Source organism: Phacochoerus africanus, chromosome 10 (genome assembly GCF_016906955.1).
Source record: "Phacochoerus africanus isolate WHEZ1 chromosome 10, ROS_Pafr_v1, whole genome shotgun sequence".
NCBI lineage: Eukaryota > Metazoa > Chordata > Mammalia > Artiodactyla > Suidae > Phacochoerus > Phacochoerus africanus.
The window spans coordinates 69,959,101-69,976,251 of record NC_062553.1 but is presented as its reverse complement, the minus strand read 5'-3'; the positions used below and the strand labels follow the sequence as shown (position 1 = coordinate 69,976,251).

At 39.7% G+C, this 17,151-nt stretch overlaps 1 long non-coding RNA gene across 3 annotated transcripts in view; it reads left to right on the top strand.

Moving 5' to 3' along the window:
• Positions 1-627: 627 nt before the first annotated feature.
• Positions 628-17,151, top strand: part of LOC125138158 (uncharacterized) — a 48,479-nt gene continuing 31,955 nt past the window's right edge. For 2 of the 3 annotated variants that reach the window (XR_007137590.1, XR_007137588.1), the window contains exons 1-2: positions 15,287-15,822; positions 16,353-17,024. This is a non-coding gene — a long non-coding RNA (uncharacterized LOC125138158). Of the gene's footprint in view, positions 779-13,401; positions 13,482-15,286; positions 15,823-16,352; positions 17,025-17,151 lie in introns of those variants that run through there. The other variant, XR_007137589.1, reaches the window with a different exon arrangement.

Here is a 17,151-nt window from a genome sequence, read left to right as displayed (position 1 = left end):
GAGTTGAATAGGTCATGAGAGTGGAGCCTATGAATGGGATTAGAAGCACACCTCGGAGATAGTGTGTTCTGATCTAGAAAACTCCAATAAAACCGCTATCACAATAAAGCAAATCACACAATTATTTTTGGTTGCCACAAACCTTCAATTTGCCAAAACTGCAATATCTTAGAAATGCAATATAACAAGGTATTCCTGTAGGAACTTTATAGACCCCAGAGAGCTCTCTCACCCCTTCTGTCCTGTGAGGACACAGTGACAAGACTGTAACCAGGAAGTGGACTCCCCCCAGACACTCACTCTGCTGGAGCCTTGGTTGGAGATGTCCCAGCCTCCAGAACTCTGAGAAATAAATCTTTGTTGTTTAAGCCACCCAGCCTATGGCATTTTTGTTAGAGCAGCCCTAATGGAATAAGACATGTACCTTCAACAAAACAGTTCTTACACCAAATCAGCTAAATGCTAAGCATGTTGAAAATCTAGGAATGTTTATTTCTCTCACTGTTTGTTTCAAAGTGCAGGGAGGACATATTGGATTTTGTGTAATTTCCAGTAACACAGAGCAAGGATGAGGGCTCACATACCTTTAGTGTTGCAACGATATAAAAAGACTCAGGAGCACACGCGCCAACACAAGTCCTCAGAGGCAGCCAAGCATCCAGTGTCTGGGGCTGCAGGAAGCTGGGAAGAAAGGATCCAGGGTAAACATACCTTCCAAGCTGGCCATTGCTCTATAACTTTCTTGGCAGCTTCCTGCTTTCTATAGCATCCTGTGAAGGTAGGCACATATTTCCGACGTGTAGAGCTTTCTTTTACCTAACTCTGATCCTCAGAAGGCAAGGCTATCCAAAGTGCTTTAAGAATATTTATTTGTATTCAAACAAAACTATCCCTGTTTGTATTCATTTAATGTGGACAGGGCTGCAAAATGACTTCCATGGGTCCCAAGCGCTTTTTCCTTTGTGGGATTCTCCCACCATAATGATATCAATATTAAAAATTGTTTTTTGATATAACTTTAAGTATTTCAACTTCCTTTCAGCTTTAGGCAAAATTTAATCTTTTTCTCTTGTGAGAAAAAAAAATAACACTTTCTTTGGTTCTAAAACTTTAAGTATTCCTTTGATTTTAAAATAAATTGAAATATTTTGATGGGGCCCTAAAATGATTGTGGGCCTGTTATGCCTCATGCACAAGCCAGCTCTGACTGAATTCAATTTTTAACTGTTTAGGTTCTATCTCTATTCCTCTAAAGAAGTGTAATATCTGAACTGATATAAGCATTCGATTGCTAAAAACTAGATCTTATTTTATAACGTGTATTTATATGTCTGAATATTAGCTGAATTTTGTAGATATATGTATCTCTATACATACTGATAATTTGTAATTTTTATTGTATTCCATTGGGAGCCACAGTTGATAAATATTGCCCATTAGCATCAAAACAAGTGACTCTATATATTTTTACTTAGCATTCTGTTAACGAAGACTCAGACAACTGTCATTTCCTATCAGTTTTGAAGACCCCATGATGCATCCTAAACCTTTCTGAGATTTTATTCCATAACAATAATATCTGGCTTTTAGCATGTGGTTTCTGTACTCGCATTTTTTCTTATTAGCATTAAAGGATTTTTTTAACTTAACACAGCTCTATAAAATAGTTATATGTTTCTATTAATTCTTTCTAAAGTTGATTTCCTTGTTGATGAGATTATAGATGACCTGTAAATACCATTATGGTGTCATAGAGGATTTTGCAAAAAATCAAGTAGAAGAAAAGATGTCATATGGAGGTTCGGTACTAATTCAGACATATTATGAGGACCCCAAAAATCATTATATTAGAGTTTAAAGAGAATCTAGCAGAGTCCTGCCCTTTAATGAAACCAGTCCCTATCCCCTTGTTGTTGTCACTGTTTCCACTGTATCAAGTATGAGTGCAGCATTCAGTGCCAGTGAGTGATGATGTGTTCCATTCCTCTCTATCCCAAATGTATCAAAGAATTCAGAATAGATCATGCTGTAAAAGTTGAGAAAGCATGTAAATGCTTAAAAGTGCTTAGTTATTTTGCACCTGCAGATGTAGAATATCTAGGTGCTGGGCATTGGGTGGTGAACAAAAACAAGAACTATGTGTCTTTATGAACTTCTTCTTGTGCAAATGTCTGTCCAGTGTCCCCTTACTTCTGAATCCTACAGTTTCATTTGTTTGATATAAGCATATGTCAAAATACAGTCTGGGGAACTGGTTAAGCTTCATCCTATAGAGTTAATTATAGAAGCAGAACAGAGCTTCTGAAATAATAATTCAATTTGAATTGGGAATGTGTGTGATTGAAGCAACTCCAGGTGCATGCTGGCTAACCCTAGCAACTGACACCAGGTGACCTGGGAATTCCTTTCACTGTGACTGCTGGGTCCAGTGGCCTTTGGCCATGGAAGTGAAGTGCTGCCGTGGTTACCAGAAAATGACGAAGAAATCCTGTTGGGACCATTTCAGTTTACTACTGAACCCAAAGAGCCATGATTTCAATGGCAAGGAATATCTAAAAACAGATCAATAATTCATACCCCCAATGTTTTTTTTTAACCTTATTCACAATGCGACCTCTGCCTAGACCTGAAGCAAAAGTGGGTCAAACTCTTGTGCAGATAGTTTTGAGGAGATGAGTTGATTTTTCTCAATGAAAATTCTTCATTTATCAAGGAACTAAGAAGGAAAATTCAGAAAACTCAGATTCTCAAATCCCTGATGGAATTTTCATAAATTCTACCCATTTTTTCTTTCTTTCTTTCTTTTTTTTTTGCTGCTACTTAAAAGTTTTCATGTATTTACCTCTCAAAAGACAGAAAAAAATAGCAGCAGTTCTGTTTTTTTTAATAACTGAAAGTGTAGAGCAAAACAGTAAACTTAAAACTATCAACTTCTTTTTAAAAAGTGCAATAAAAAATTCCCTTACTCTTTATTGTTTGTTATAAATAGCTTTTAGAGATGAGAAAAATAAATGTTGAAAAAATTGAAGGATAATTCTTTTATGGTTTTCAAAAATGTCTCGAATATACTAATGAAACTTCAAATAAATAATATCAGAACTCTAACCAATTCTGTTAGATCTCCACTCATATTGCCCAATCCTCACTATTTTTCAGCACCTGCTGCATTTAGTCTCAAGGACTTTCTTTGGCCACCATAGTCTGCTATATTAGCAGAGCCAAAGGCGGGAAATACTGGGAAATGAACTCCCCTGAAAGCAGTCTTTTAACTAGTAACTCACGGGAGGAGTGAATTAACAGCCCATCTCCTGGCCCCTCACATGTGATAACCCAGAAACACGTTTTGCATGGTTTCTAGGAAAGCTGCAGTTAATCCACAACAGTAATTGACACTTCCCTGATTACCTTCTTTTTCCTTCGTTATTATCCACCTTTTGCTCTTATTTACTGGGGTCACTTCCAAAACAAACTATTGACATTTGTATCCATACCTGAGGGATAGATTTTAGGAACAACCAAACTACCACAGTGAGCCTTGATGCTCTGCGGGGCTGGAAACCAACCACTGTGTTTAGTTTCTCCTGAATTTCTAAAGTGGTGTAAAAATATGACCCTTCATATCACACAAGAGAATTGTGATGCAAAACTTCTCTAAGTTTTTAAATAGTCATATAAAATATTATTTTCAGGGAGTTCCCGTCATAGCTCAGCAGTTAACAAACCCAGTTAGTATCCATGAGGACATGGGTTCGACCCCTGACTTCCCCCAGTGGGTTAAGGATCTAGCGCTATTGTGAGCTGTGGTATAGGTCACAGACATGGCTCAAATCTGGTGTTGCTGTGGCTGTGGTGTGGGCCTGCAGCTGCAGTTTCAGTTCAATCCCTAGCCTGGGTTCAGAAAATATTATTTTCAAATGTAATTTAGTTCAAATAGAATATAACACATATATAATTAGATAGCTGGATTAACCAAATGTTAATATAGATAGATTATAAAGAAAAAAATATTGAGGATAATGTAATGGCCTGGTAGACATGTACATTTAGTTTAGACTTTTGATGATCTATTTGAAAGCTTTAGATGCTACTGCTCTCATCTTTTCTGTTGGCATTCTGCTTATCCTGTCTCTGGTTGTTACTCAGTTATGGCTTGAACCATGAGACTCTTGTGCTAGAGCAACACCTCTATACCATTTTCACTATATGTGAGAAACAAAGAGCAAGGATTCACTTGACAGTGTGTTCAGTGTCATGGTTTGTTGGTCAGAATTCTTTATTATGTGCCATAAGTTGTCATTATTTTACTTAAACCCATGTCTTCTGTCAACACCAAGTTTTAATTATTCCACTTTTGAAAAGGTGTTTATTAATATACTCCTGAAGACAGGTTCTTGTTCTCCTACCATTTTGGCAGCTTGGAAATACATGTGTTTGCTTCATTCTTTCTACTTCCTACTTTCCTTTCTTCCTCCTCCCTCTTTCCTTCTTTCCTTCCTCCCTCCCTCCCTTCCTTTCTTGTTAATGTAAACTTTTCTAAAAAGCTTATTATTTTATCAATCACATTTTGACTTAGAAAATTTTAAATCTTCTATGGGAATTTTTATGCCTTGATTTTCAAAATCCAGAACCAATTCCAGAGAAGATTTATACACCTGAGTCTCTTAGTTTGGGAATTTTCTCTCAAGTTCTCACAATGAGTTAGAAAAACTCCCCAAAGTTTAGATACTTGTTCCCAAGGCTGACTTCAGACTGTCCATCAAGCTATCCTAGGCTCCTGGCAGAAGGAAGACACACAATTGATGATGAGCTTATCAACCATATAAGGAAATGAAATTTACACATAGGAAGCAAAGAAAACCCTCTAATTATATGATACCGAGGGTAAATTTACCAGCTTTTATTTATTGTGTACCTAGCTTGTGCCTTGTAGTTTACATATTATTAACTGTTCACGATGATGCCATAAAGTAGATGGAATCCCCTTTCTATCAATGAAAAAACTAAGGCTCACAAAAGTTTAATAATTCACTGGAGTTGTTCTGAATAGTAACAAAGTAGTAAAGCCATGCAAATCTTCAAATTAACGAGGTTGGTTGAATCTAGGGAGAATGTTTAGTTCCAGCTACCAGGTTCTGCTATCACACTACCTTCAGGACACCCAGACTAAATTTAATTGTACAGACCATAAAGTATAATGTAGACACTAAAAGATTTGGACTTGCCAGGGTATTGATTGTTTTAGAAGTTCTGATTGTCTTGGATCCGTAACACTTGAAGAATTTATTTTCTCCTGGGAATCATTATAGAAAACTCCAAGGGTTGGATCTAAATAGCTTTTATTTAGGAGAGGCTCAAGTACGTGGGAATTTAAGGAATAAACTAGAGGGGATTCTTTGTGTTCAGGTCAAGATATTTTCTCTAGAAGGAAGGGATACTGGATATGTATAAGAGAAGGAAGAGTCAGTAACATTGAGAACCTGAAGGCTATTAATCCATTTCGGTAGAGACCACTGGTCTAAGAACATCTAGTAAAGAACAGTTGACCAATACAATTTTTATGGGGTCTCATCATCAGAGTGCCTTTCAAGTTGTCATAGTGCAAAAGAAACCTTCGAAAAATGTGGGTGTCCATACTTCTACTGTTCAGCTAAGGCTGGCTGACAAATATTAGTTGCCATACCCTATTAAGAACTGTTCAGCTTGCTATGAAGCCAGGGTTTCATGGTTAGATTATGAGATGATTATACCAGGTACCAAAAGTTTTTGAAAATAGGAAGAAAACCACTTTTCCTGCCCAAAGAGATTCTTATGAATTTTAATAAGTGCTTTTGGGAATATCTGAGAAATCCCAATAGGATTCAATATCTAAAAAGATAATGGTCTACAGTGAAACATGCCTGGAAGAGCAAATTTAATTCTGGTAATGGGGAGTTCCCACTGTGGCTCAGCAGAAATGAATCTGACTTGTGTCTATGAGGACACAGGTTCCATCCCTGGCCTGGCTCAGTGGGTTAAGGATCTGGTGTTGCCCTGAACTGTGGTGTAGACTGCAGACATGGCTCAGATCCACATTGCTGTGGCTGTGGTGTAGGCTGGCGGCTGCAGCTCCAATTCAACCCCTAGCTTGGGAATCTCCATATGCCGTGGGTGTGGCCCTAAAAAGACAAAAACAAAAACAAAAACAAAAACAAAAAACCCTCTGGTGATGGGTGGGACAGAGGCAGCAGATGCTCTCTTTTCAGATGTGGCACCAGAAGCCAATACTCTTATGAGAGCAACCTCTTTTCAGGAGTCCAGGGGTCAATGATGCAATTGGTGGTATCTCTGTCCAATGAGGTTCAGTTGTTCGGCCTTTGTCAGCCTCATTTTATTGTGAAATTCAGGTGACTTTTTTTCCCTCTGGGTGCTCTGGGTTAGGCTTTCTGACCCTTGGCAAAATTCTCTGACGTAACCAATTTCTATCTCTCTCTTTCTCTGCAACTTTAATGAGGCAGTCTTTTCCTACAAAAACTGCATGTATTTAAAATATATGACGTGTTCATCTTTGATACATATATACATCTATGAAATCACCATTCCGATGCATTACCAGAAACCATTAATTCGTCTTAATTAATATATCCATCACTATCAAAAGTTTCCTCCCACACTTCCAACCCTGCCTCTCAGGTACCCAGGAAAAATGCTCAGCAGCTGGCAGGAAGAATGGTCCTGGAATTAAGATAAAGCTGCAAGCTTCTATCTGATCTAGCTCAAAACTCATGTGCCACATCCTATTTGCAAAGCAAGTCACTAACATGAACTCAGACTCAAGAGGAGGGCAGATTTCCTGCTATGGCGCCATAGGTTAAGAATCCAACACCAGCAGTATGGGTCCCTGTGGAAGCACAGATGTGGTCTCTGGCCTGGCGCGATGGGTTAAAAGATTTGCTGTTGCCGCAGCTGTGGCTCAGATTCCGGGGTAGCAAAAAAAATTTCTCAGCCATCTTTAAATTACCACAATAGGACTGAAAACCAATGTGAGAGGCTAACCATTTTATAGATAGAGATGCCAAAGCATAGAGTTTTGATATGAAGTCAATTTTGAATAAATGCAGTTAACTCTGAAACTCCAAATATGATGGTTCAGACTGAACACTTTTAGTCAAAAACTTTGTTGGATACCTGCCACATTGCCTTCAGTGTCTCAACAAAAAATACCTCGGGAGTTACCGTCATGGCTCAGCAGTAATGAACCTGACTAGTATCTATGAGGATGTGGGTTCAATCCCTGGCCTCGCTCAGTGGGTTAAGGCTTCAACATTGCTCTGAGCTGTGGTGTAGGTCGAAGACACAGTTGGGATCTGGTGCTGCTGTGGCTGTGGCTCCTATTCAACCCCAGTCTGGGAACTTCCATATGCCGTGGGTGTGGGCCTAAAAAGACCAAAGACAAAAAACAAACAAACAAAAAACCAGAAAGCAGATTCTGAGATGATTTAGGAGTTTAAGACATCTATTAATGATCAAAACCTATGAAAAGAAGAGAGAGGAAACAGAATTGGTCAGAGAAATGTCAAATTGCTATGCAAGCCCAGCACAGACCTAGACAGCTTGGCAGGGCAAATCCCAGCACAGATATTGTTGTCCCTTCCGTCTAGAGCTGAAATGACCCACCTTTGCACTCACACTGATGCAGACCCTGGATGCAGGCTGCCTCTGGAAGGCTGCGATCTTGGTCAAAGGTGCTTCCTGCAGCTGAAATAAGTTCTATGAAGAGGGATCTGGGGAGTGGAATTCCATGTCTACTGCCATCATTGGAGGTAGGAAATCCAGACAACATAGGGGAAAGGTAGTGATTTTATTTTATTTTTTTTTCTTTTTAGGGCTGCACCTGAAGCATGTCGAAATTCCCAGGCTAGGGTTCAAATCAGAGCTGCAGCTGCTGGCCTATGCCACAGCTCGTGGCAATACTAGATCCATAACCCACTAATTGAGGCCGGGGATTGAACCAGCATCCTTACAAACACTATATCAGGTTCTTAACCTGCTGAGCCACAGTGGGAACTCTAAAAGTAGTGATTTTAGTTTTGAATAAGTTATAAGAAAGAAAAACATAGGACCCATGATTCAATGAAAATTCTAGTACACTGAAAATAGAATTAAAGAGTATTTAGTATTAATTTTAGCTAGAAAATATCTGCTCCCTTGTCACACACACACACACACACACACACACACAAATCATCTTTTCATCTTTTAGCATGACAGGTAAAAAATAGAATCATAAGGGTATGAGTATGGGGCATGTAATATATATATGCTTTCTAATTTCTATACTTTTGAGTTTGTTCATAATATTATCTGTTCTTTGGTTTTCTTCCAGGATTTTTGCATTTTTTTCTGTTATTTTGTGCATTTATAAAAACATAGTCTCTAATCCAAAATATGCTAATAAAATGCAATTTGAAGCTTTAAAATATTACAGAAGATTAATATGTCAACTTAATATTTTCATGTCATTTTGCACTTTCATATAGAACAGCTTTTTTTCCCCACATTTTTAACCGGAATATTTTGAAGCTTCCCAAGATCTCATTTGCTCCCTGCAAGGAGTTAGACAAATTATGTATTCTCTCTAAACCTCATTTGCCTAGTTTGTGAAATGGAGATATGATGGCACTTACTTCATAGGATGGTTGTGAGCTCGAAATGATATATGGAGATGGTTTATGGTACTGGCTGGCACATAGAAACCAGTCAATAAGTGTAACTGACTCTAGCATAATACTTGTAATTGTACTTTCATTAGTAAAAATCAGTCATTGCCATATGAAACCCTTTTGCAAAATATTTTTGTAACAATTTAATCATTGAAACTAAAAACCTAATCAGAGTTCAGTCTCCAGGACTTTTCTAAATCCGTCACAAGGTGGCTCCAAATCCATATCCTTCATGGCTCTGTGTTCATGGAAAAGGAATCAAATGGCAAGAAGGTATTGCAGCAAAAGTCCATGGTAATAAAAACCCCAAGTGTAGGTCATCCTCTTGATAATCAACTGCCCATTGACAGAAAAAATATAGGAAAGCAAGCCTCAGATGTTTGAAAGTGGTAAGAAGGCTGTTAATGTGTCTAGATGGTTTTCTTCAAGGCTGGGCTCAATGAAAGTGGTTAATAAATCATCTTACTGACATTGATTCCTTCAAGTAGTACATGGCCTCACATGCTTGGTTGAGAAAAATCTCTAATCTTTACCTTTTCTTCTTTTATAAATTGGTGAGTTAGACATGATTTATGTTTTTTTCCTTTGGTTTGTATTTCAATACTTGTTAAAGCAGTTTCAGAACCCTTTCTTTAAGGTCTTCCACCTGAAACACAGAAAAAAAAAAAAAAAAAAAACTCTAAGTTATAAATTATGTAAGATCCTCTCAGGAAAGCCTCAGATGAAAGATCTTATAAGATCATGACTGATTCATTACTTCTTCCTCTAAATTCCAAATCCGAAACTCTTAAGATAGAGCCTGAAAAACTTCCTTCCAGACGGTGAAAAATCCTAGGTAATGTAATGCTAGAAGAAATGCTTTGCAATTGATTGCCACTGATGGATAGTATTTGAATAAATGCGGAAAGAATTAGTAGAGTGGAACTGAACATGTAAAAACTACCATATTGTAGAGTAGTGGTCGAGTTTTAGCACTAGAGTCAGCAGTTTGGTATTCTCGTTTAACTTAAGAATGGTGAAGCTTGGATAAGCCACTTCAAGATAATCAAACTTGCTTCGAGGAGGTTTTTGTGAAACCACGTGTGCATGTAAAGTGCTGAACGTTTTGCCTGGAATATGGTAAGGACATAACAATACCTTTTATTTACCATCACTGCTTTCACTCGTGGTACCATGGGATCATAAAAAGAATTAATTTAATATTCAATGGAAAGATCCAAACACTTCTCTGCTGATATGTCTTAACTGTTTATGGACCGAGCCTAGAAAACTAAGTGTGCCCTCTTGTCCATGTTGGCTGGTGGGTTTTAGCAGAAGAATCAGGTTGGCAGTGTGGACAGCCCAACATTGCTTGAAAGAGGTCAGCTTGGAATTTAGTAAGATTGTAAAGTCTCCATTTTAGCCAAAGACATAGAAAATTTTATGTGAGCTCAGAGACGCTTCAAAGTAAATGAGAGAGTCTTGATGTGCATATACTACACATATTTGGTTTTTATCTCAGGGAAAAAAGCATAAATAAGATGAAATTGTTGAATTTAGTAACCTACAAAAGTCTTTCCTGCATTGGTCTACTGAGTAGGAAGTTAGACAGCCTAATTGTAGCACAGATAAAATAAAATTCATAATCAAATGTGACTCTCCATCTGCTCAGAATTTCCCACTTAATGTTTTACGTGAATTGTTAAAATTCTATTTTCAGTTGATTTGTGACAAGGGCTTTTGCAGCTAGCCATCAAGACCAAGACCTTAGACATTTGTACCACCAAATGGAGTATATGTTTGCTATTCTCCCTGGATTTCAGAGAAAGATTTCAGGGCTTATTTCCCAAGATAAATGTGTTATCAATACACAGCCACTTTCAAAAGGGACTCAGGCAAAATAGTAGCATAAATGATACACACTGGGCCCTCTGTTGCATATTTCGTCTAATTTTAACAACCATTTTATAAGTATTATTATCTCCATTTAACATAAGAGGAAACCAAGACCTTGATACACTAGATCAATAGTTTCCAAAACCTTGACTACGTGCTCTTTTATTATGTAATCTTTGATAAATGACAAAGAACATTTACCAAAGATGTAAAATATAAAACATAATGGAAAGCACAATAAAAATGAGCACTCTTGAAGGTACAAGTGTGAGCAACAGAACTAGAAACTTATCACAGTCATCAAATTTATGACTCCACTGCTCTGTCCCTCTGCTTCCAGTTAGAGTTAACGACAATCCCAAACTTTGATTCATTCTTATAGCTAAATGTGTTGCTTCGTTCGTTTGTTTTTCAGAACTGCACCCGTGGCATCTATAAGTTCCCAGGCTAGGGGTGGAATCAGAGCTGCAGCTGACGGCTTACACCACAGCTACAGCAATGCAGGATCCAAGTCATGTCTGCGACCTACACAACAGCTCATGGCAATGCCGGATCCCTGACTCACTGAGCAAAGCCAGGGATTGAACCCACATCTTCGTGGATACTGGTCGGATTCATTTCTGCTGCTCCACCACAGGAACTCCAATTGTAGCTATTTTAAAAAAATGGGTCTAGACACGAGTTTATTTAGAGCATTCTTTTGGTTTGTGTAAACGAGCAGCAAGGTCTGGGCAGTCGTGGACTTAACATAAACACTGTGGACTTCCCTTGTGGCCTACAGCGTAACTACTTGGCCTTTTCTCTGTAAACACTGTAACAATAATTCTTGGACTTGGTGCTTTCCACTCAGAATTCATCCGCTGGTTTTGTGGTTTCAATTTAAGTTCAAGGCAATTCCTTATTTCACACTGATTTGATCAGAAAACTCAATTTACTGTTACATTTTAAAATATTTTCTTAAAACCATTCCAAATTGGAGATTGAACAGAAATAGCATCAAATATGCTTTCTCATAATTTTTTTTAACCACTTTACTCTGTTGTCAGTAGAATGTTGAAAATGTAGTAAACCAAAACAATTCTTTTCTGCTGTCTATAGACTCAGAACCAGCAGATCACAGAAATATCTCAGCTTTTTTCTTTCGTTATTCCATCACGACTATGTTTATTTTTAAATTCATTTAAGAAAACATTTATAAAACAATTGGAACCCTGGAGATAATGGAGTCCTAAAGGAATTTATGCACACGCTGTGGTCATCTGTCATTCTGGAGCGTGACCTGTGGGTGACAGACACCTGCAGCCTTGAGCAGGTGTCCATGAAGAGAAGAAGGCTGGGCCCCTCCCTCCTCTTTTTCCATTGTCATTGCTGACAATATTCACACACTGATTCCTGCAGGTGCAAAGAGCACCTTAGCGAAGGCTTGGGAGCACTGGAGAGAAAGTATGAGGTGATTCTGGAACAGTTTCTTATGCCAGAAAGTAAGGAAGTGCTTAAAAATAGAGAGGGATATACCAAAAGAAAACAAACAAACAAACAAACCCAGTGGAGTCAGCTTGGAGTAGTCCTTGTGGAGAAGGGGAGTAGTGAGCAAATAACTCAGGAAAGTGAGGGATTGAGCCACGTATACATCTAGTGGAAGAGAATTCCAGGCAGAATAAACCTTCCTAACTTGGAAGCATGCCTGCTGTATGTTTAAGGAAGAGTGAGGAGCCCCATGGGGCTGGAGTGAGTGAACAAGGAGAAAACACTGTCCTAAGCGTTGTCAGAGGAGAAATAAAGAGCCACAGCATGTAAAACCCAGTGACATGTCTAAAGATTTGGACATCAACTCTGAATGAGGGGGGAGCAAATGGTGAATTTACATAGAGGCAAGTCCTTGTCTGACATATTTTGAAAGGACCTCATTGGAAAGTGTGTCAAGAGTAGACAAAGGAGTTCCTGCTGTGGTGCAGTGGGTTAAGAATCTAACTGCAGTGAGTCGGGTCCCTGTGGAGGTGTAGGCTCAAACCCTGGCCCAGAGCAGTGAGTTAAAGGATCTGCTGTTGCTGCAGCTGTTGCATAGGTCACAGTTGCGGCTCAGATTCCATCCCTGGCTTGGGAACTTCAGTACACTGTGGGTACGCCGAAAAAAAAAATAAGAAGAAGAAAAGAAAACAAAAAAAGAGTAGACATAGATGAGCTTAAAGCTACCAGTGAAGAGCTGTTGGTCTTTCAGGATTCAGGTGGCTACTGATGGAGGCCCAGACCAGGAGGGTAGCAGTGCCACTGGTTGGATTTTGAAAGTAGAGCCTGCTATATTACATGTGGAGTGTGTGAGCAAAGAGAAGAGTTGAGGATGCCTTATAAGTTGGCTAATAAATATATTCCAGGTGACAAATGTATGAATAGAGAAAATGGAGCTGGTGTGGTCAACTTGGACTAAAAAGATATTGAGGAATAGAATGTAGAAGAATCAGTGATTAAATCATGATTTTAACTTTAAATTGAATACTCACCAGTTTGGGGCATATTTGTATAGCCTTGCACCCCCTCAAAAACCCCATTATCCAATCCTGCAGGTAACCCTGTACTAGCTGTTTCATCTCTCTTGTTCTGAACCATCAGTTTCTTTGGTGCATTTCTTGATGTATTTATTACATGATAATTATAAAAGATTGAAATTTGGGGATAGGAATTTTAGTGTTTTAATATATTGGCTGTGAAGGATGAAGAGGGAGGTGTGCTCAAACACTCGTGTGTGTGTGTGTGTGTGTGTGCGCGCAGTAATATATAGAATTTTGCTTTTTCGGCTCTTTTTAATTAACCTCTTTATTTGTCTTTCCAGTTGGGGACCAGATGACTGGGAAAACCGAGATGAGTTGATAGGGAGAAGCTTTGTCATCTTCACACTAACCTGGACGTATTGTGAGTTCACCAGGCAAAATTGCAAGGTCACAGTTGTTAATTTTTCTTTTTGTTCCCTCCCCACTTTCTTTCCCAAGCCTTTTTGCTTCCCTCTTGTCCTTGCATCTTGGCACCTAGAGCTTGGTCAATGCTCTCTGGCAAACCAGAACCTGCTTTACAGCGCCTCACCCCTTCTTCCCAGTTAAACTGTCCCCACCCCCACCCAATCTCCACCCCCACCTGAGTGTTGCAGGTGAGGGAAGTCATTGATCTGGGTATAGTGATCCTGAGATCAATGAATGGGCCATAACTTTTATCAATCCACTTCAAAGAGAATTTGCAGAAATAAAAGCCACCTCTCATAGAACACCACATTGGGAGTGGTCATGTTTCATGGCAGACTACCTCTTATGAACAGCCAACCACCTAACGGCACACAAACAGAAGCCACCTCTAAACACCCACCCACACCCACACCCCTGTACCAAAAATAAATTAATAAGAAATGAGCTTCCTCTCTCCCAACCTTTATTTTCTTACCCAGGGATTTAGTGCAGGGGAGGTTTATGTGCATGTTCTACCAGTGTCCTCTTAAAGGCCATGCTTCACTTCCCAGGAGTATGCTGTAGATCGGTTCATTGTTTTAGCCAAAGGAATCTATCCTTGCTATTAGAAGGCCATATGCTCTTAACTTGGTCCGGATGAGGTTCAGAAAAGTGATGTATAAAACTAACAGGCTATTCAGTATTTTAAATGATTTTGTTTCCCTCAGTTACAAGTAATCTCCTTGTATCAGAATTCGATTATTCAATAGAAGGACAAAAGATCACTCTTACATCTTTTGTCATCAAAGCATATTTCCAACCATATCAAAATAAAACAATTAATGGAAATACTTCAGATTTTAAACCTAAGAAAGTGCAGTTGACTCAGGCCCATTTTTAACTTAAGAATCCAAGAGGCTCCAAGAGCTCTTAACTCTGTTTCTCTTAGTCTGGGATACAGATAAGAGCTGGGTGGCTCCATTACAGATGGAAAAATTCCCAGAGTGGTTAGGAAGTTTCTCAGCATAAGAAGTAGAATCGTAAAAGGAATCAAAGGCCTCTGACTCACAGCCCAGTGTTTTCTAAAGGCCAGCCACACTTAGCTGTTTAGAGTCATTGCCAAATACCTACAAATACAGCTAACCACAGGGACTGTAGGATCAGGCCCCCTGGGAAAATACATAAAAACTATAACCTCTTGAGCAAGTATGAAGCATATCCCAGAAATACAGCAGTGTCTTAACTTTGTTCACTGTCACATTAAACTAGAGAAAATGAGGGGTGGAGGATCGGGGGCTGCACTGCCACCATCTTGCAACCAAACCACAGTAAGTGTTTTGGGGGTAACTGGCTATTTCCTAAAAAGAGAAGACAACAAAGGACCAAAAAATGGAAGCCAAATAACTTTAAAATGAGCAATACAGCAATGGAAAGACAAATGCTTTTACATTCTACAGAACTCCCAGAAAGAGATGTATTTCTGTTGACAAAAGAATTTTGGGGGAGTTTACCTTGTGGGTCGGCAGGTTAAGAACCCAACACAGTCTCCATGAAGATGCAGGTTTGAGGCCCTGGCCTCACTCAGTGGGTTAAGGACCCCACATTGCCACAAGCTGCAGTGCAGGTCAGAGATGAAGTTCGGATCCAGTGTTGCTGTGACTGCGGTGTAGACCTCAGTTGCATCTTCCATTCGATCCCTAGCCCAGGAACTTCCTTATGCCACACACACACCAAAAAAAAAAAAAAAAAAAGAAAAAGAAAAAAGAAAAAAAAGAAAGAAAGAAAGAAAGAAGAAGGAAGAGGAAAAAAAGCATTTTTTTGCTTTTCTTGATCTCTCTCTTCTTTTTTTTGAAGAATTGCCATAATATACACTCTGCTCAAATCCAAATCTGAGTCATTGCCTTGAGTGCTGGTAGTTCATTTGTGCAGGGATCCAGGACACCAGAGTGAGGAAGCAGAGAAGTGGAACAGGCAAGAGCGAAAAGCCAATGTAAGTGAGCACGCCTCCTGGAGTTGCTGCTGCGGGCAACAGGGTCTCCAGCCCCCTGGACTTTCCAGGAAGCAGACAGAATATTCTCCCTTAAAGGCCTGGAGTCTGAAGCACATAACCATCAGTCCTTCTCACCCAGGGGTATTAACTCACATCTCCCACTTGTAGCTATTCTTGTATTCATCAGGCACACTCCCACCACCTTGGAGGAGAGCTGTGAAAGCAGAATGCAGGAAGATGTCTGCTCTTGAGATGGGAAGCAAGGTGAATCTGAGATTGTGTGAAACTCTTCCACACTCTTGTGACTGAAATCAGAGGAGCGTTTGGGGTATGCAACATGGAAAATATAAATGCATGCATAGGCTGCCTCTCATGCTAATCAGATCCACTGGTGCTCCATATTGAGTTCAGTTGGTCACTGAGTCTTATTGGAACTGTGGCCAGAGCTCAGCCTCTCTGCTCACAGGTGCCAAATAGAAACAAGGTGACAAGAGTTTTGGGCAAAGGAGGAAAAATAGCTTTATTGCTTTGCCAGGTAAAGAAGGGTCACAGCAGGCTAATGCCTCAAGGGCTGTGCCCCCCACTTAGGAGAGATTGGGAGGTGGTTTTATAGTTTGGGGAGTGAAAAATAGGCCTAAGTTAAGGATCAGGGTAGAGGCAAGCTTGTGTTCTCAAAGCTGATGTTAGTGGTCTGGTGGTCTTCTTTCCAGAATAAAGAATGCTCCGTTGACATCTTCCACTTATGGGGTGGGGGAGGGTGGGGTTAGTTCTGCAGAAGAAATCACAGATATTGTTATGTATATTCCTTGAGGAGGAACCAGGACCCTGCCCCAAAGCTGTACTATGTTCTCTTGACAGCTCCTCCCTCTTCTCTGCATGCCCTTCCTTCCATGATAAGCAACTGTTGGAACCCACCCTTTGGAACTCAGGGAAGATCTTGGAGCCTGAAGCTTATTCCCTAAAAACAAGAAATGGGGGACAGAAATGCTCAGGTGCCCAGAAGCCCCAAAGGGCCCTGTTTGTTTTCAGAACAAGCTACACTCCTCATGACTGCAACAGGTCCTAGCTCATCATTGATATTTGTCCTCTCCCTCCTTCACATTCATTCTAGATTCTCATTATCCTTAGTTAGAAACTGAGCTGACTTCATTTGCCTCCCTGATGGAGGAACCTAGACCTTCACCCCTGAGGGGTTCGAGCTTGTAGTTGTCTTTTCCTTATCATTCCATTATCTGGTAATGTTGAAATTCCACTTCTTCCATTCTCCCGTGGCATAGAAGCATCACAAGTTCTCATAAATACCAGCTATCCTAACTCCACGTGATAAGTAGGATCAGTCATTACAACCAGGATGGGAACTCCCTTGTCCACCAGCTTGAGGAGCCCAAAGTGACCAGGTGGCAGTTAGAGTTTTAGGTTCAGTGGACCACATCCTGTGTGCCCTGGTACTGATGCTTTCTCATTGAGTTGTCAGAATTTAGCATCTCGAGTTCTGGAAGCACAAAACCTGCAGGTGGATAGCTGAGAGAGGTCAGTACTACTGCTATACCCCTTATTTCCCAGGTCCACAGATATATTCTAGCATTATTGTTTGATCCTTTTCTGAATGCCCCAAGCAGCTTCTGTGCCCCACTGTCTTTGCAGGAATGTCTATTTC